The 22,057-nt window shown below is 34.1% G+C and overlaps 1 protein-coding gene and 1 pseudogene across 18 annotated transcripts in view; one reads left to right on the forward strand and one right to left on the reverse strand.

The window, feature by feature from the left end:
- Window positions 1–22,057, forward strand: part of LOC145258337 (protein spire homolog 1-like) — a 559,588-nt gene that overhangs the window by 173,442 nt on the left and 364,089 nt on the right. The window lies entirely within an intron of this gene.
- On the reverse strand, window positions 13,083–13,239 carry LOC145258487 (U2 spliceosomal RNA; annotated as a pseudogene).

The following is a 22,057-nucleotide window of genomic DNA, read 5'->3' on the forward strand; positions in this document are numbered from 1 at the left end:
GGACGCAACTCGTTTGTTGGTTGAAACAAATTATATTGAACAGAAAATCAAAGGCAATAAAGGTATTTCTACATTTAGTGCACCGGATTTCTGTAAATGTTGTTTCGGGTCGACCGGCAGCTAACGTAAACCACCTGAATGTATCAAAATGCTGATCAAGTTGATCAGCCCAGAAAAAATTGATAACAAATGCGCTTAGCCAATAAAAATCAAAGCAGACGACTTTTAATAAATTGGAAGAAAATAAATTTAGCTTTTAATCCTGCACAAATTCAATCAGTTCAACCTTAACGACTAACCGTGACCTTTAAAAAAATTTAGTTTATAATCGCGCACAAATTTAATCAGTTCAACCGTAACCCTAACTCTAAATCAAAGCAGACGACTTCTTGAGATCAAATGGAGCGATTGAATTGCCAAGCAAGAAGTCAGAAGTCTCACTAACCAACACGTGATATCGTTAATAATCTACAATAGAAATTGAATTAAGAATCAATTATAAATTGTATTAAAAAAAAAATTAATTTAAATAAACAAAACCAATTGCATATCCATTTCAGTTCAGTTTTCCTTTTTATCTGAAAATACTTATTCTAGCTAAGCAAACTGTTAGCATGGAGTTATTTTGTTTTACGGCATATCAACCCTTTAACCATTGCTCTATGGAAGTGAAATTTGTCATCACAAAATCAGTCGAGAGAATAAATTAGATGCATTTAATTCCAATTCTTAGGATCAAATGGAACGATTGGATTACCAAGCAAGAAGTCAAAGGTCGGTCTAACCAGGAGGTGGTATCATTAATAATCTACAAACAATGTCTAGGCTGGCTGGGACATACTCTAAGGTTGACTCCAGAGAGAATTATTAAAAAAGTACTTCAATGGACCCCCCCCCCCCGATGTAAAAAGAGAAAAACTAAAAATAAACTGGGAGCAGTCAATCGAGAGAGATTTGATTACAAGAAGAAGAAATTGGAGGGACGCTGTGAATCTAATTTCAGATTGAAATTGACGGCATAATTTTACTGTACAGACTGAAAATGATAATGGAGCGATTGAATTACCAACCAACTCAAATGCGACACAGATTCACCAAATACGACAACATGGTTTGATATTGCTAAAGATAGTGAATAGCCTCAGGTGTGCAAAAACGTTTAGATGTCATCGCTATTGTTTAATGCACTGGAACAAAGGAAGCAGGGAATAGACAATTCTGAAGAACACATATCATTATAATATTTACTAGCAAGCTGCCTGGCATTGCCTGGTCGTAAAATACACTTAAATATGATATTTTGATTAATACAGATTTCGTATTTATTATTATATTATATTGGATCCAATCCAATATATAGTAATAATTTAAAAAAAAAAAAAAAAAAAAAAAGACTCGTGCACCACCACTGAGAATCGAAACCAAAACATTCAGCTTAGGATTTACTTTTTCCTTTGACGTTAATGCCTGAGCTATGAAGACATGTTTGCTGCAAGGCTAAAAATTAAAACCTGGATCAATAGCTATTACGTTATGCATGCGTAATGTTGTCGTTCAACCTTCACCTGAAAAATTCCATATTTTAACATTTTCACACTTTTGCACCGATTTTCCTCGGCTAAAACCCAAATATAAAGTTTTGCATGAGTTTGAATACTTTATATATTAAGTTTCATGTCTGTAGACCAAAAACTGACAGAAATTTGGTAGGCAAATTTTTTTTAAACAAATATATATACACATACATACATATATATATATATATATATATATATATATATATATATATAGAAAGAGGTTTGTGTTTACTATAACCTTTTTATGCAAATATTACGCAAGTATAAATCATGTAGAATATCTGCATGAATACAATTACACGTAATAATTAACTAAAACTGATCATCCCATAAGAAAACTGAAAAAAACTAATAACAGGGAATTTATTAAAATGAATGTTTAAGAGAATATGCCAATTAGTTAGATCTTTTGCAGATAAATGCAATTCTACGACCCATATATAACACAGTTGTATTTTCTTTTTAAATAAAAAGAAAAAAAGGCGGGCTTTTTTTTCTTTCCTGGCCTTCGGGCCAAGATCAAAGTATAGTTATTACTGTTTAGTTGTAAACTTTTCAGAGTAAATAAAAAATATATAACTCAAAGTGTAGTATCTGTTCTGATGCTTCACTTAAATTAATTTATTCTTTGTCAATGTAGGGAAATTCTTCATAATGAGACAATTGCTATTTTTTGGGATACTGCCAGAGTGCTCCCCCCATTTTGACCTTCTTTTAGGGGAGCTAGTCCCCCCTCATTAAAAAAACGACCTTGTGTCACATTTGCTTTTATGGGAAAAGAAATAAATGCCTAAATAGATAGAAAAAAGAGTTTTTAATATGAATATCAATACAAAAAAAAAAAAAAATTTATAGAAAAAACAAATTTATAAGAGTAAAGATAAAAAAGACTGAAACTAGCAACATCACGGCTGTGAAAAAGAGGTTGCATAAAAGAAGAAATCCAATCTATAAATATAAAAGCGAAAATGTTTGTATGTGTGTTCGCTTTTTCTGTGTGTCTACAAAAGGCTTCTTTCAGAGAAGCGGTCGGTCGCTTCACAACTTTTAAAAAATTTTTATGTCACATATAAATCGTAATATCTCACACTTAACAACGAAGCTCGCCTGTCTATTTAATTTGCTCGATTTCAGGAAGATAAATATTCAATATTTGTCGCTCGCCGCATGTGGGTTAGTCTTTTTCCTATAACATCTTGGGGGGGGGGGAGCGTTCAGCAGTAAATGAAATCCCGCAGTCAAACTTGACCTCATTAACTCATTAAAACGAACACCTGCTAAATCCAAGTAATTAAATAAATTCAAACGTGTTTCCGTTAGCATCTCGCGGTGGGGCAATGGTTAACGTCGCACGTTTTTTTTTTTGTTTGTTTGTTTTTTTTCTTCACACTTTAATTTACAACTTTGCCTCAAGGGTTCGGGTTCGATCCTCATACTTACCTACCAAAACATTTTTTAACCCCACCCCCCACCCCCGGAGTTTCCACACACACCTCCAAACACCCGGGCAACGCCGGGTACCCCTCGCTAGTCTATAATATAAATCTTACCTGTCTGTTTAAATGTACGTATGTATGTTTGTATGTCTCGCAAAAACTTTCGACAGAGGCGACGGATTTTCATAAGATCAGTATCATTTTGAAGCTCGACACTTCGAACGACAAATATCGAAAAACTGGCCCAAAATATTAATTCCTTCACCCTCATCTGGGCAGTTTTCTACAGGGAAGGTCGTTTTTTTTTTTGTTTTTTTTTTTTTTTTGCTGACATTTTTTTTGCAAGTCATTCAACTGACGTCGCATAAAAGGCCTTATTTCAACCGCCCGTGACGTCACAATCACGGTAGTCACATCAGTAAGACAGTTTTTTTTTTTTTTTTTTTTTTTTTTTTTTCTTCTTTTCACCTCTTTTTCCTTTGGCGCGTTACGGGGCGTAGCCTGCTTACTACGTCTATTTTTTATTTTATTTATTTATTTATTTTTTTTTTTTTGCTCAGCTAACACCTTTACACACACCTCCACTTTCTTTTCCGCATTCGCGTCACGAATTCAAGCCTGCCTGCCTGCCTACTACAACCTTTTTTTTTTTTTTTTTTTGCTCAACACACACCTCCAAACACCCGGGCAACGCCGGACCCCCAGGCTAGTTAGATATATTTCCGCAATTTATCATGAACCTTCAAGTGGGACAGAAATTCACCAGCCCAAATCTGACAACAATATTCCATACATAGTCTGATAATAAATTTGTAGAGATAATAACCTCAAAATTTGTAGAGATAATAACCTCAAAATAGTACAAAAATATATAGATTCCATCTCCATTGTTTAATACGCTGGGGGTTATTTCCTCTTTCTGATCCCCTGCTCTTTTCTGTCATCGCATAATTATCCTTTTGTGTTATTCATTTTCAGAGCCCTATTGTAAACTCTCTTCACTGTTTCTTTCTCCTTAATTTGTCAGCCATGAAATCGAGTGTAAATGATACGAAAAAAAAATATATAATTGAGTATCTGTTTCATTAAAAATGGCAGTTTTAAACTAATCGCTGAAACATTGAATTCTGTAAATGTTTTGGGCTCGACCAGGAACTAACGCAAACCACCTGAATATGCTAAATGCTAATCAAGTTGATCAGCCAATCAAAATGTGATAATGCGCGTAGCCAATAAAAATCAAAGCAGACGACTTTTAATAAATTGGAAGAAAAAAACTTTCGTTTTTAATCATGCACAAATTCAATCAGTCTGACCGTAATCCTAACTCTGAATCAAAGTAGACGATTTCTTGGGGGTCAAATGGAGCGATTGTTTAATACACCGATCTGATCGGCTGTTCTTTCCTGTCATCACATAATTATCCTTTTGTGTTATTTATTTTCAGAACCTTATTGTGAACTCTCTTTGGTTTCTTTCTCCTTAATTTGTCGGCCATGAAATCGAGTGTAAATGATACGAAAAAAAAACAAAAAAAACAACAACAAACAAACTGAGTATCTGTTCCATTAAAAATGGCGAAGTTTTAAACTAATCGCTGAAACATTGAAAGAATAATCAACATTTTCTTTTCCTTTTTTTTTTTTTTTTTACATGGGAGTCACCACTTATCAAGGCTCGAAAGCCACTCGAGACTAAAGGTTAATGAATGTAAGGTGGTAATGTAATAATCGTTAATGGTGTAAGTTTAGTAGAATTTGATTGTTTATGGAGACGGCTCAACAAGAACTTGTTTACATTGGCCTTGAATACTATGATATTGTAGTTGATCGGGAAGCAGGTCAGTGGAACAGTGTTCCACAAGCGGGAAGTTCTAGGAAAGACGCTTTGTTTAGAGAATCTGCATTTAGATTTAGGCACAGATAGAGAATGGGAGAAATTGTGTTTATAATGGTTGTAGCTAGTTAAGTGTTTTTTTTTTGTGGAAGCCAGGCTTCTTTTTTTTTTTTTTAACCACAATAAGCTTTTATATTCGAATTTTTTTTTTTTTTAGATGAGGATTGATAATTTGGATTATTTTAATTACTATTCTCATTTTGGATGTTATTCTCATAATGTTTCAGTCGATGTAACCTCCGACCTTCTTCAGGTGTATCTTTTTTTATTTTTTCACAAGTTAATCACCACTTATCAAGGCCCAGAGGTGTGGGCGTCAGAAAAATACCATTGTGGATTACTTAGGACCGCTATCCAGTCATGGGTGACAGAACAAGAGCATGCTACCCCCGTGAAGTAAATAGTTCTGTTTGAAAATTCTGTATAGATTCCAGAATATAACAAGATACACCCGAAGAAGGCTGGAGGTTACATTAACCGAAACGTAAAAAATGGCACTCAAGATAACAACAAACAGTTGTTGTTGTTGTTGTTGTTTTTCCCCCCAGGTAACACAGCCTTTAAACAGATCTGTTCTATCTAGGATATTGAGCATATTGGATTGCTCAACTTGCACTCCTTAGCTTATATGATACTGTTACAGTGTAACTCGGATAGAAGAGACTTCTTATCAGGCTCCTGCAACTTTCTTATATCCGGGTTACACTTATATCCTGGTTTCTTATATCCGGGTACATAAATACAGGCTTCAATTTGAGACCAAAGAAAATATCTCACTACTGATGCAATTCTCTATCTATATAAAAGCCAAGTACGTCCAAGGATGGAATACTGCTGCCATATCTGGGCAGGAGCTGCTAAAAACAGCCTATCCTGCCTTGACAGAGTACAAAATAGACTTTGTGGCTTAGTGGGGGATGCCCTTTTCTCTATCCTGTAACCTCTCTCCCACAGAAGAAACGTTGCGAGCCTATCCTTGTTTTTTCGTTATTTCCATGGCAGGTGCTCGTCTGAACTCCAATCTCTGTTCCCCCCTCGCCAATCTTTCATGGAAAAACACTCGTCTAGCTGAATCCAATGTGAAAATTTTCCCCCACTCTTTATCTGTGCCTAAATCAAAACGTGGATTCCATGAACAAAGCTTCTTTCTTAGAACTGCACGCCTGTGGAACTCTGTTCCGTCTGCCTGCTTCCCACCTGATGTCTTCAAGTCCAACGTTAACAAATTCCTAATGAACCGCTCTCATAAGTAAACTTGCAATAACCCTTATCCCTGAGTGGCTTCTGGGCCTTGATAAGTGGTGACCACCGTGTAAAAAAAAAAAGTCTCTCTTATATCCGTTTTTCTTATATTCGGGTTACGCTGATATTCCTATGTACTTTGTATGCAACATAATAATAAAAAAAAAAGTCTTTCTCCTGGGTAATGGTTCGTTTAATTAAGCACACCTGCTCTACTTAGGAAATTGAGCACTCTTGGATCACTCTGTAACAATTACCAGATGATGTACTTATCAATTTAGAAAGAACTCATCCTCTCTATACGTAACATTGTTTGTAGGCCAACACACGTTGTGTGCAGTTTCTGTCACGAAGGAAACCAAAACAAAGAATAGGAAATAACTTATTTCCTTCATCGATGCAGCCGTGACGTCATCCAAGTGATCTAGAATGTTCTTCACATCTCTCACGTGATCTCGTTTCTCTTTCTCTTTTTTTTTTATAGTCCTTTTTTTCCTCCACCGGTGACGTCACCTCACATGCATTTAAATACGTGCATCCACGCTACAGTATATAATATTTAAAAAAAAACAAACAAAAAAAAACCACTATGATGGCTATCATCAGAAACGATAATTTTTACGTAGGAAAAATTAAATGATGTAAAAACTGCCTTAAAATAAGTTTCCAGATTTTCTTTCCTATTAGCACTTTTATTGATAATACACACATGAAACTCTAGTCCCCTTTGAAGTAATCTCCTCTGGCTACAATGCACTTGCTGTACCTTTCCAACAAATTCTGGAAGGCCCCGTGGAAGTCCTCTTGGGTGAGCGTGTCATCAAAGCCTCTTTCATCTCCTCAGTTGTCTCATAACGACAGCCTCTAAAGTTTTCCTTGAGCTTAGGGAATAACCAAAAGTCACAGGGATCAAGGTCTGCACAATAGGGAGGGTGAGGAACTGTCTTGATGCTCATCTTGGTCAAATAGTTTGATCTTCTCTGAGCACTCTTGGGACAAACTTTGCACAAATCTTCCGCATCTTTAGTTCCTTGCAAATAATTGTGTGCACAGCTCTCACACTGACCTCAATCTGTGCCCTTATTGTCTCTATAGACACACAACAATCCTTATCCCTGAGTGGCTTCCGGGCCTTGATAAGTGGTGACCAGCCTGTAAAAAAAAAATTTTTTATTTGGCCAATCAACTCTGGTGTTCTGATTTCTTTACTCCTTACACACCTCTCATCATGCCTCACATACTCCCTACCTTCCTTGAATCTCTTATACCACTCAAAATCTGATGCTCAATTCATGCAAGATGGTCCAAAAGCAGTCTAAAGCATTCCATACATTACTGTGTCAATTTTTCCAAGTTTAAAACAGAATTTAATTGCATATCATTCTTCTAAAGTGTCCTCACGCCCAGGTTTCATTTTTGAAATTCATCAGCTGTGACAATCGGGCTTTAGTAGGATGTATTCTAATTCCTGCTGTATCTGTTCCTTTCAACCTGAAACCATTAAAATTGGCCAGTCATAAGATGTATAGCAATAACATACTGAATTTTTAAGAGTCTACGACAATTTTAAACGTATGTACAAAAAAGTCTGGAAACTTATTGAAGATACATCGTTATATATCTGCCATATATTTCGGCGTAAAAGTTAACCGTCAGATAAGATGAGGTAGAAAATTGGAGCAAATTTTAATCAATTTGTCATATATCGGTTGTATAAGGCGATTGCTAAATCACGAAACCATGTTTGTTTAGCCTAGGCTAGAGATTGCAACAGCCGGTATCTTATGAAATATTGGGTTTTAAAGATGACTTTTTTTTAACTTTAAGGGTCGTCTTATACGGTAAAGTATACTGATATATATATATATATATATATATATATATATATGATGAGAAATATGGAAATAGTATTCCGATAAAATAGAGAAATAAAAAGGAGCAAACCGTATTATGTGTTCATCAACGTTTCATCTTTATTTCGAGACTTCCTCTGGATGAATGAGATTAAGAAACAAAAAATACCAGTACAAAATATTTGAAAATGTTTCACGTGCAAAGTGTGACGCTGTTCTATTTCAGAAAAACGGAAAAAGACGCTGGAAATTCAAAAAGAAAGGGGGTTGCGCTGTTAAAGAGAGGGAAAATTTTAGTGACGTCATATAGTCGTTAATGTAATGTGTGTGTGTGTGTGTGTGTGTGTGTGTGTGTGTGTGTGTGTGTGTGTATCCTAAGAGCAGGTGAGTTTGTATATTTTCTTACTGTTCATTATATATACTTTTGGCATATAAGGCGACCGTCAGATAAGACGAGGTACAAAATTGGAGTCAATTTTAATAAATGTATCATATATTTATCGGTTGTATAAGACGATTCCTAAATCACGAAACCATGTTTGTTTAGCCTAGGCTAGAGATTGCAACACCCGGTATCTTATGAAATATTGTTTTTAAAGGGTCGAGCTTTAAAACGATATTGATCTCGTGAGGATCCGCCGCTTCTGTTGAAATTTTTTGCCCCCTCACACACACACACATTTGGTTTTTTATATGTTAGATAAATAGTGAATGAACATTGGCAAAGCATATTTTTTCTTCTTCCCCTCGCCATCTTTTTTTGATGGGACTTTTGTGTGAATTAATTGCTTAAAAACTGACACACAAAAAAAGTTAGATTTTGTTTTGATTACTTAAATGATAGAAAAAAAATCATTTTTTAAATTTTTTCAGACAGCGTATCTCCATTTTGTTAGTTTTGAAGGACAAACAAAGCGAATATCTTAAATCCATATGAAAAACAACCCCCCTCCTAAAAAAAATCAATCTCGATTGAACATTGGTCAGTGGTTGGTGCAATGGCACATTTCCAGTGACCTGTTAAGAAAAGGCAACGTTATGGGAGCAGCAATATTTTTGCAACTCTTTTTCGTTCAACTGCGGAGAATTAATATTCGTAAATCTAAACGCAGGTTCCAAGAACAAAGCTTTTTCCTAGAACTGCCTGCTTGTGGAACGCTTCCATTGGCCTGGGTCCTGGATATGGCCTAAAACTATATCTGACGGTGAGGCCCCAGCTTGCGGGCTTTAAGGAATGTGGAGCCACCCCTTAATTGCCATAGCTCCCAGGTCCACTCTCATCCGGAGTGGTAGTACCTTTTAGAGTCCCAACTATGGATTAAATAGAAACCGACTTGAAAAAAAAAATATATATATATATATATATTCTATTAAAAAATGGTTCTTCAAAATCACTGGATTCGGCATTAAATAACCTGAAAAGGGTTGATATGCCGTAAAACAAAAACAACTAATCCATTGGCCTGCTTACCAGCCGATTACAATATGATAGCCTTCAAGTCCAATGTAAACAAGTTCTTGTTGAGCCGTCACCTTAAATAATCCAAATTCTAGCCACTCTACAACATTAACAATTACTATACTACTACCTTACATACATTAACTCTTATCCTCGAGTGGCCTTGAGGCCTTGATAAATGCTGACTCCCTTGTAAAAAAAAAAAAAAAAATTCATGCGCAATCTCATTGAACACATGACGAGAACGAAAGAAGACGTTCCACTCTTCTCTTTCTCAATAGTGCTCCGGGGCAATATATTCCTCAGACAGGAAGTTCTTGGAAAGAAACTTTGTTCATGGAAATTCTGTCAAACACTAGGTGGGAGAAAGGAAAGTTCTTTTCAGTTGTGATAGAAAGACGAGTTCTTGCTGTGAATGTCTTACAAGGAGGAAACAGATTTAGCCTTGCATTTTTCCTCCTTTGGAAGAACCTGCCTAGGATTAGTGCCGCTTTGGGTGGATGGATGGCTTAGCTGAGCATTTTAGATGGAAATAGAGTAGAGAAAGACTAGTAACTACTTTTTCACCCCCCCCTTCCTACCACTAGATTATATACAAATACTGTATAAATCATCAATGTCGTGTGGTATTTTTGTTGTCATGGAACCATTCTCCTAGGCAGCACCTCCTCCTTTGAGAGTAGTGTAGTATCTGTTCATGCATGGCATAATCACGTTAACACAACAGTTCTAAAAAAAAAAAAAAAAAATTGAGCAACGGTGACCCTGGCCAGTATCACATGGTTGACCATTTGGAAATGGTAGATGCTGTATGTATTGTGCCGGGATGTAGAAAAAAGTTGTAGCGATAACCCCCACCATCCCTCCCCACTCACACACCCCCTCCCTCCCAGGAGATTATATAGAAACACTGTGCAAATAATTATTTTAATTCTTCAGACCACTTTTCTCTTTTTTGGTCCCCGACAAAAGGAGGGTGGACCTATAAATTCACCCTTGTCCGTTCATCCGTTCGTACTTTTCTCAATAACTACGCCTTGGAATGTTTTTGAAATTTTGCACAAACATTAAACATGATATGAGTAAAAAAAAAAAAAAAAGGAACAGAACAGATTTTCCGGGAAAACTCCGATTGTCTCCTAGGGGTGCCTTTCAGGTTAAAATGACTAAATTTGACACTTTTGTGCTTATCAAAAAAAAAAAATTGATGCCTTGGATTTTTATAAAACTTTCTGGAAAGTTGTAACTAATTCTTTATAATTTTGTTTGTCTATACTTCACGATAACTCTTGGGGGTGCTCCAAGGGCTCTTTTAAGGTTAATAAAAGCACTCCATTTTTGGAACTATTTTACCATATTTGTCAAATTTTCTGTATATGTCTATTTAACAGTTTTGCATGGTGCTGAAATAAAATTTAAATCTGTTAAAGCCTTGGGGACTTTTGGGGCTCAATGGAAGAGGGGGCAAATGATGAACTTAGTCATTTCTTTTTTTGTATAGGGCAGAACTCAAATTCACATATGTTAAAGCCTAAAACTGCACCGTTTTTTCATTTTCACCAGGATTTGACGTCCCCTGGAGACTTTTGGGGCTTAATGAGGAAGTGCAGGGGCAAATGCTGAACTTAGTCATCTTTTTTTATGTCTCGTTCACTGTGAACTCATGGGGGACTATGTATACTTCACTTGTTGAGTGTTATTTTCACAATGTTTTGGTTGATGTAACCTCTGACCTTTTTTAAGTATATTTTGTCAAACTCAGGAATCTGCATCGAATTTCGAACCGAACCCTTTATTTAAAAATTTATGGAGCTAGCAAACTCCTCATTTCATCAGCCAGAACGTGAGTGGATGGAACCATGAGCTTGTGCAATGTTGCTTGCTGGCTGACTGTAGGCTTCTCTTCCCTTTTGCCTTTTTCTCTGGGCTATATATGTGACCTGCCCCTTCACAGATGTGCTCACCTTAACAGCTGCATTCGTCAAACAGTTGGCCTTTCAGCACTAACAATATCAATTCCGACATCCTGACCCCATTGTTCAGTGTGTTTGCTGCCAGCTGTCATGCATGCGGTTTCATGTGTGCACCTTTGAATGCAACAGTCTGTCTAAATTCTCAATTCAAAAGTAATTTCTGGTCAGAATTAAAATTTATAAACCAATAACGAGTAATTGTGCTCTTAAAGCAAACACAATTTGAATGTAATCTTGAGTTGGAAGCCATGTTTAGTTTCAGAAGCGTACTTATTCTATACAAGTCCTGGAGATGTTGAATGTTGGACCATAAGCAGTATTTAAGCTGGCATTTAAAATTTTTATTTCGTTTCACCAAATCATTTACAATTTTGATTTCGTTTCGCCAAAACATTTTAAATGTTGATTCCGTTTCGCCACAAATCATGTACTAATTGTTCCGAAGTTCTTTGAAAAACAAATTTTTATTCAAACGATTGTTTTTGCTCATTTGAAAACATAGCATAATAAGAATTAATTTGATTCGTCAGTTCCTAGAAGCATCGTTTATAAATAGAATCTCCCAATTGTGAGGGACTATACCCTATTATACTCCGGTATGATGGGATGTGTCTCCTAGCGGTTGCGGCTGCAGAGAGACAAGGTAGAGTATTCGTCAAGGATTTGTTCTTGACACTAAGCCTGACAGGGAACCGGCCCAGCACCTGTCGAATTGAGGTACACCGCCTGGGCCATTCCCAGGAGGTCCACCCTCCCAGGCGTTGCCACTGGGCTTTCCGGTGGGGCAAGTTTATTGCTTGGTGCCTGAAGCGCCCCGACCGGGAATACCAACGGGGTTACTCAGGCAATTTTTGCAATTGCAGGAGTGCCCCTCCTTTAGGGGAGCCTGCTTGAATCCCCACTTTCCGGCCTTATGCCAAATATTGCTGTGGTGGGCAGCAATTAAATATCTACCCCCATTATGACTCAAAAATATCCCCCCCCCCTCTCGCCCCGATTTTTTATATAATGGGAAAGTCCTTTTGGTTAATTTTTAATTTTGTTCAAAAATAAATATCTTTATATTCAAATATACATAATAAAAAAACAGAAGTCATTTGGATCTTAACATTTGAGCATGTAAAAAGAAGCCATTTTTAATTTTGTTCAAATGACAATATATATATATATATGTATATGTGTGTGTGTGTGTGTGTAGAAAAGAGAAATCAAAGAAATGTATTTTTATTTTTACCTTAAAAAAATGGGAGAGCATGTGAAAAAGGACGCTATTTTTTAATTTTGGTTATACAGTCTTGTTCCAAATACGCATGCATATATATAAATATACATGTGATATGTACCCGTTAAAAAAAGAACATTTTTTTTTGTGTGTTAATTAAAACAAAGCAAAAAGAATATGAAATTTTCGGTCAATTTCAAAGAAAAACTTGTGCACAAAATAAAAATAAAAGAAAGTCAATTGCAATTTATGCGCGCCTTAAAATAAGCATGCAAAAAGTATTTGTAAAAAAAAAATATACAAAGAAAATGTTTTCAAAAAGTATTTTTTTTTTTTTTTTTTTTTCAGTAAAACTATTAGTTACGCTTTAGTACGTTAAAGTGTTCCTTTTTACAATGCCTCCCCACGGGACAGAGTTAGACACTAGGGTCGTTTTTTAATGTGAAGAAAAGGAATAAAAAATAAAAATTGTTTCAGTCGTGAAGGATTTCTCCTCCACTAACAGAGAACAAGAAATTAAAGTGTAGCATCTGAAGAACAGATACTACACTTTGATCTTGACCCAAAGGCCAAGAAGTGTTAATACAAACAAAATGGATGCAGTTTAACGTCTTGCCCAGAACAATTTTCAATATATATATATATATATATATATATGCATACATATACACATACATAGGCTTGTGAAAAATTATTTAAAGTTAAATCTCGACAAGTTTGGAGGCAAAACGCTTTAACTTTATTTTTGTGAATATATCAGTGATATTTTATTCTGATATATAATTTTAAATACTGGATTCGTTTTTTACCTAATTTCTGATGAAGTGGTATTTGATATCTATATGCTTAGATCTTTGGTGAATTACTGTGTTCTGGTGCTAAGATTATGCTGGCTTGATTATCACAATTACTACGGAGTTTTTAGTTAATTCTAGTTCTAAAACAGTCTTTAGGATATTCTTTAGATAAAGTGCTTTTTCTTTTTTTTTCTTTTTTTTACACGGTGGTCACCACTTATCAAGGCCCGGAAGCCACTCAGGGATAAGGGTTATTGCAAGTACAGTACGTTAGTGTGGAGATTTGATGAAGTGTTTACTTAAGGGGGCGGTTCATTAGGAATTTGTTTACGTTGGACTTCAAGACATCCAAGTTGTAGTCAGGTGGGAAGCAGGCAGACGGAACAGAGTTCAACAGGCGTGCACTTCTAAGAAAGAAGCTTTGTTCATGGAATCCACGTTTTGATTTAGGCACAGATAAAGAGTGGGGGAAATTTTTCACAGTGGATTCAGCTAGACGGGTGTTTTTCGTGAAAGATTGGCGAGGGGGGACCAGAGATTGGAGTTCAAACGAGCACCTGCCATGGAAATAACGATAAAACAAGGATAGGCTCGCAACGTCTCTTCTGTGGGAGAGAGGTTGCAGGGTAAAGAAAAGGGTATCCCCCACTAAGCCACAAAGTCTATTTTGCGCAGTATGTGTGAGCGCAATAAATTCTGCCTCACACGTAGAGAGAGATACAATTTGTTGCTTTTTAGATTTCCATGAAATAATATGCCCATTTTCTGATAGTCTGAAACAATATCCAGATATACTTTTTCGATCTTCGTCGTTTCCCCAATCTGAATCTGAAAATCCTTCTAATTTTAGGGGATTTTTGGACTTTCTAAATACTAAATTCTGTTCCTTAGTTCCTTTTAAATAACGAAGAACTGGTTTAGCTCTTTTTAAATCCTTCATTGTCAGTCTTGATATTTTTTGTGATAGTTTTGTTACTGTGTAGCATATGTCAGGTTTCGTAGCAGTCATTAAATAGAAAAGACTTCCTATAATTTCACAGTACAATTTATTGTCGATTATTTCAGATTCTGTGTCTATATTTTTTATTAGTATCATTTTCGACCGGTGTAGAGCGTTTCTTGCACTCTCCATTCCAAATTTTTATAGGATTCTGTCAATGTACCTAGATTGATTCATTTTAATAATTCCTTTTTCATGAGTAAATTCTATACCTAAAAACCATGGTATTTTGCCAAGATCGGCCATTTTGAATTTTTATATTTAATCTGTTCTTAACATCGATCAACATTTTAATCACATCAAATTGTAACATATCGTCGACCCATAAAACCAAAATCAGTAGTTTATTGTCTTTGTTTTGGGAATACAAACGGGTCAACCGGGCATTGTTTGAATTGTTGTTCAATCATATAATCATGAAATACTGTATTTCAGCAACCTCTCTCCCACAGAAGAGACGTTGCGAGCCTGTCTTTGTTTTATCGTTATTTCCATGGCAAGTGCTCGTCTGAGCGCCAATCTGCCCTCCCTCGCCAATCTTTCACGATAAACACCCGTCTAGCTGAAACCACTGTCAATAATTTTCCCCACTCTTTATCTGCGCCAAAATCAAAACGTAGATTCCATGAACAAAGCTTCTTTCTCAGAACTGCACGACTGTGAAACTCTCTTCCGTTTGCCTGTTTCCTAACTAACTACAGCTTGGACGTCTTTAAGTCCAACATAAACAAATTCCTGATGAACCGCCCCCTCAAGTAAGACACTTTAACAAATCTCCAATACTAACAATTACTACGATACTATCCCATTGATTACTGTACACGCCATAACCCTTATCCCCGAGTGGCTTCCGGTCCTTGATAAGTGGTGATTACCATGTAATAAAAATAAAAAATAAAAAAGCAAGGAATAGATCAAACAATTCTGAAGAAACTAGTGTTGGGACGATGAATCGGAATCGGGAATCAGAAAACTGAACGTTTTGGGGTATCGGAATCGGAAAAATTTGAGCCTATTTTCCGATGCCAAAACCGATTCCTTTTAATTATCTTTTTTTTTTTTATTTGATTTTGGTATAAGAAACACCCTCCACTGCTTGTAGTAATAATATTTATTGATTTAAACTTCCAGTAAGACTCCCCTCACAAGTGTGTTTTACGCTTGAGAAAATATTTGCACATTTACAGTAATCGGGACAAAATAATAAATTTATAGTTAAATATTTAGAGATTTATAAAGAATCGGAATCGGAATTTAGTACGGAATCAATCATTGTATCGGAATCGGGGAAAAATATTGGAATCGTCCCATCACTAGAAGAAACACATGCCATAAAAGTACTTTTAGAAAAAAAAAAATTGAGACTAGCAACATTACGTCTTTGCATGAGAGATTGCAGAGAAGATAATATATGGCGAATTGCAGATACGTTTTTGCACCTTATCAAGAACCCTTAAACGAGACAGATATTTACCAGCATAAATATAACAACAATGCTCTATGCGTGGTTTGATTGTTGACTTGTAGAGGTATCACTTTGTGGCGGTAAAGCTACTGAACCTTTGCGTTTTCTTTTTCTTCTGAGGTGAACCTTGACGCTATCATAGCCGATAATTGGGGTCAACCGTTTGAACGGCGAGCGAACATATAAATTACCCGACACTTTGCGGTTTTTGCAATAAACTTGAATTTGACGCGGTTTTTTTTTTTTTTTTTTTTTTTAGATGACTAATGCTTTTCTTGTTTCTTATCATGGGAGCGAAATAAATTAAGAGGCGAAAAATAGTATTTTGCGTGAGAAGCATTTTGCTCGAGAGAGAACGGCGACTCGTTTGAGTTCGAGGAGCACACACAAAGCGATTTATTTTAAGTCAGTTAGAAACAATAAGAAGGCTTCTTAGTTTTATCGCGTGATGATACTCTGAATGTTTTTTATTTATTTTTTTTTTTTATTTATTTTTTTATTTTTCAAGTTCAGACAGGTCATGCAAAAACGGTTCAAGTGTCTCATCATGGCACGTGAAAGAAAATAAATACTATCTGGATTTTCCTGAAGATGTTTTAGGGTCGAAAATCCGAATTTAATTTTAATAAGTGAAGCACGCATGGCTCCCCGTGAGTGCAGTGAACGAGACATAAAAAAAATGACTAAGTTCAGCATTTGTCCCCCATCCCATCCCACATTTTTAGCCCCCAAAGTCCCCAAGGCCTTAACATATTTAATTTTGAGTTCAGCACTAAATGCATCAGAAAGTGGCCATTAAAAATGATCAGAACTTTAATAATTCAACTTACTATTTTTCGAAGCTTATAACTACTTGAAAAACGTAATTCAACCCCTAATTTTTTTTTCAATTAAAGGAGCAAAGACCAAATTTTAAACAAATAACAGGTTTAATAGCAAATTATGCAATATTTGTTTTTTTAAAGCGGTTTTCTTAAAAAAAAGAAAAACATATTTTGACTTGCTTATAAATATATTTATATATATAAATGCCAAAAAGTCATTTATTTTAAAAAAACATACTATTAAATGGGTAGTTCCATTCTTCATTGTTAAGAATTTATATTTTATTTATATTTTAAATTCCATGTATTTTTTAAATAAAAGGATTTTTTTAAAGCGAGGGTCGTAGAAAATCGCATTTTCGCAACATGTTTTGCGCGAAGCTTTAAAGAGCTGCTGCTGCTAAAATGAAATTTATGGAATACAGATTCGTACAAGGGACATAAATAATGTCTCTTCTTTATTGCGTGTGTTAACCAAAATTAGTATTTTTTCATCCTCCGTAGTTAAAAAGGAAACGCACATTCACTTATAAGTTTTTCCCCTAGAACAAAAAATCCGCTTCATCGATTTTTTTTTTTTAATTCTTTTAATGAAATACACGAGTTTTTGATTGATATATTTTAATACTTCTTTATCGACTAATTTTTTTTTTTTTTAAATATTTAAAAAAAGAAAACATTCAATGAAATAGAAAAATTTGCCGTCAGTGTCTGGTATTTACTTGACGATGTAAGCTTAACATGAGCTTTCATTAAAAAAAAAAATCAACGTGTTTAAAAAAAAAAAAAGGTTTTACACTTTGAACTTTACAAACTATTCTTTTTTTTGTTTTAAATTAGAATATTTTCCTTATTGATCTTTTATCTTCAATTTGTGATATATAAAACTTTGGCACATAAATTATTAAAATTTTAATAGACATTTCAAAATGGGGGGGGGTTGAATTTGAAAAAAACAAACGTTTTTCTAAAATATTATATTTGGTTCATTGAAAAGAGCATAAAATTTCACATTGACCCTGAAAATATCGTAAAAATTGAACCAATAGAAAAATTTTGATAGATTTTTAAAGTTTAAAAATTGAAAAATATTAACTCGTAAAATTCTATTGATTTTATTACTATACTGTAAAAATCTCTGGGTTATAAGTACGCCGAGATATTAGACATTTTATTACTACATTTATTACTGACTACAACTTGGATGTCTTCAAGTCCAACGTAAACAAATTCCTGATGAACCACCCCCTTAAGCAGACACTCTAAAATATCCACACTAACATACTGTACTCACAATAACCCTTATCCCTGAGTGGCTTCCGGGCCTTGATAAGTGGTGACCACCTTGTAAAAAAAAAAAAAAAAAAAAAAAAAAAGGATCTCCCGATCACCAAAGACGCAATGACAAAAAAAAAAAAAAAAAAAATGAATTATGTCGCTTAAAGGCCGTACGTGACATTAAAATATACCTTCCTGGTATTCTGGTTAGGATCCAAGGGTAGTATCTGTTCTGTCTAAAGATGACATAATGATATCGTGGGGTTTCTGTTTGCGGTGATGGAAAACATGTCACAGACTCCTATAAGGATATTGGAGATAAACCGTAATAACCAAATATATTCTGACATGACATCAAACAGATTACTGAGATACTTTTACAGCCTCCGGGTCAAGGTCAAAGTGTAGTATCTGTTCTTCAGATCTATACTTCAATTTCTTGTTCTCTGTCAGTCGAGGAGAAATCTTTCACGACTGAGATAATTTTTGTTCTTGTTCCTTTTCTTTACATTAAAAAACGACCCTCCGTGGAGAGGCATTGTAAATAGGGATACTTTTACAATTTTAACAAAAGGGATACAATAATATCGTGGGGTCTCCGTTCATGCTGAACGTCCACAGAATGCCAAGCAGCAATATACTACATATGAAAGATGTCGCTGTGGAATTTTCACAGGTCTCACTAGTTATTAATTACTATTATTGATATTAACTTTAAAAAAAAAAAAGCTAAACAATATAAGTATTTTTTTTTCTTTAAAAGAGATGTTTAGTTACATGACATGAAGCAAGCTTTCTCAAGCAATTTTATTTATTTATTTAATTTTTTTTTTTTTTTTTTTTTTTTTTTTTTTTGAGATGTAAAAATCTCTGGGTTATAAGTACGCTGAGATATTAGACAGTGAAGTCTTTTCAAGTGCAACACACTTGTCTCATGTGACAAGTTAATAAGAAATATGGTAGCACTTCTTGTAAATGTCGATTAGATAAGTTTTGGTACTTCTACACTATTGGGACGAGATTTTATAGACGATAAATGGAGTTTTCAGATAAAAAAAAACAATGGTTTCAACTGATTTTTTTTTAAATTTTTGTCAATTCTAATAAATTACAATGGTAGCTTCCAAATTGTGCAGTTGAAATTACATGAATGTTACTGAATTATTAAAAAAAAACTTTAATCGTGTTAGCAGGTGAAAAATTGCTGCCATCTTTATTTCATTCGAAGGGAAAATGTGTTTTACAATCGTCACTTCTTGTAAATGTCGATTATATAAGTTTTGGTATTTCTACATTATTGGGACGAGATTTTGTAGACGATAAATGGAGTTTTCAGATAACAAACAAAAAAGTATATATATATATATATATATATATATATATATATATATATATATATATATATACAAAATACTGTTAAAACCCAACCGAATATATGTCAGCCTATGTTACGGTAACATATTGAGCGAGTTTCTAACAGTATTGTGTCTATTTTTTTTATTTATAACTCCTTTCCCAAGCTTACCCTGTCAAATAGAGAGTCGGGCGCCATTTTTAATTTTCCAATACATCGGTAAACACTGTATGTTTTTCGAGCTGACTAAACATGTTACATTAAATGAAAACACTAAAAACATATCCAGTTAGGTAGAAAAGTAACTTATCTTGCCTTTGATAACATTTATTTGTTATATATTTGTTTTTTGACAACTTTTTCGAATCTATGTGTACATTAATACAAACCCGAGGGTTTTTTTTTTTTTTTTTTCTATTTATATTTTTTTTTTTTTTTTTTTTACTTTTGATATATAAAAATCTCTCTGGGTAATAAGCCCGCTGAGATGTTAAATGGACGGTTTTAAATATTTTCAAGTGCAACACGCGACTCACGCGACAATGTCATGAGAAATTATTATCCAGAGAGATATTTACATTTCTATGAAAAAAACAATGATTTATAAAAAGAAAAAAAAAATGGCTTGAGAAAGCCCTGATATACGGATGAAAGCTTGTTTCATGTCTATCAAGGTAAGTAAACATCTGTATTAAAAAAAAAAACAAAAAAAAAACAGTGCTTCTACATTATTGGGAGGAGATTTTTCGGTACTTATACAGTTTAATGACGACATTAAAAAATGGAAATATTGAAAAAAAAATTTTTTGTACGTACCTGTTATAGACTGAAGTTCTTCGAAAAAAAATTTCACTTCATTTGATCAAGTAGTTTTTTTTTTTACAGCGAAAAACAATTATTTATCACGACGACGTCAAGGTGGCCATTTTGGAAATGTTATTGCAGCGCCCAGGAATTCCCCAAGGGCAGGTAGCTTTCCCCAAGGGCCGGTAACTGCCCTACGTAGCAGAATACCTCCATTTTAGGCCAATCTAGCCCTTTTTTTTTTTCCACCAGAATGAGAATTTTTTTTTTTTTTTTTGAAGACAGATGCCATTTTTGGAGTGTTTTTTTTTTTTTTTTTTTTTAATTTGTAACAGAAGAAAATAAAAATAAAATATTAGAAAAATTAGAAATATGCAACCGAAATTTTCGAATTAAAAAAAAAAAACTTAGGGTTTGTATTACTGTATATGGATATGTTTTTAGTGTTTTTATTCAATGTAACATGTTTATTCAGCTCGAAAAGCATACAGTGTTTACCGATGTATTGGAAAATTCAAAATGGCGCCAGAGTCTCTCTTTAACACAGGAACTTCAGAAAAGACGTTATAAATAATTAACTAGACAAAGTACTGTTAGAAATTCGCTCAATATATATTACCGTGACATAAGTTGACATATATTCGGTGTTTTTTAAATAGTATTTTGTGTAGTTTATTATTTATAACACCTTTTCCCAAACTTACCATGTTAAAGAGAGTGTCGGGCACCATTTTGAATTTTCCAATACATCGGTAAACACTACTGCGCATGTTTCGAAAATAATCGCGTAAAAAATTCTTCAGTTCTTTGCATTCTTCAATTTCTTGGCATATTCAATAGTATTCTGCTTTAAAAATAAAAAAAAAAAGGAAAAAAATTGCAGATGTGCGCATCTCATTCTGGCGAAAAAAAAAAGGCTAGATTGCGAAATCTGGCCTAAAATGGAGGTATTCTGCTAGGTACATTTCCAAAATGGGCACGTTGACGTCGTCGTGATAAATAATTGTTTTTCGCTGTAAAAAAAAAAAACTACTTGATCAAATGAAGTGAAATTTTTTTTCAAAGAACTTCAGTCTATAACAGGTACGTACAAAAATTTTTTTTTCAATATTTCCATTTTTTAATGTCGTCATTAAACTGTATAAGTACCGATTTTTCAGATAACAATTTTTTTTTAACTGATTTTTTTTTTTTTTTTTTTGTCAATTCTAATAAATTACAATGCTAGCTTCCAAATTATGCAGTCGAAATTATATGAATATTATTGAATTATTGAAAAAAAAAAAAAAGAAAAAAAAGCAACTTTAATCGTGTTAGCAGGTGAAAATTGCTGCCATCTTCGTTTAATTCGAACGGAAAATTACCTCCCTGTTGAACTCTCCTGTGTTTTACGATCGTTTTCATTAAATTCTATTTTTTATTTTCTGTAATAAATTATTTTCTACTTTATCGATTTTCGTAATTTTTTTTATATAATTTTTTTTTAAATACGAGGAATACGTAGATACCATTGTTTTCATGTGAAATTCAAGATTACAATTTCCGAAAATCTCGTCCCAATTCTGTAGAAGCGCCGAATTTTATTAAATCAAAATAAATATAAGAAACTTATAAACACAAAATAGAATTTGTGGTACTTCTACACTATTGCGACGAGATTTTGTAGTCGATAAATGGAGTTTTCAGATAAAAAAAAAAAAAAAAAACAATGGTTTCAACTGATTTTTTTTTTTTTTGTCCATTCTAATAAATTACAATGTTAGCTTCCAAATTATGCAGTCGAAATTACCTGAATTATTATTGAATTATTTAAAAAAAAAAAAGCAACTTTAATTGTGTTAGCAGGTGACAAAATTTGTCACTGACAAATTTGTTGC

Source organism: Euprymna scolopes, chromosome 33 (genome assembly GCF_053919585.1).
Source record: "Euprymna scolopes isolate OS-2025 chromosome 33, ASM5391958v1, whole genome shotgun sequence".
Classification (NCBI taxonomy): domain Eukaryota; kingdom Metazoa; phylum Mollusca; class Cephalopoda; order Sepiida; family Sepiolidae; genus Euprymna; species Euprymna scolopes.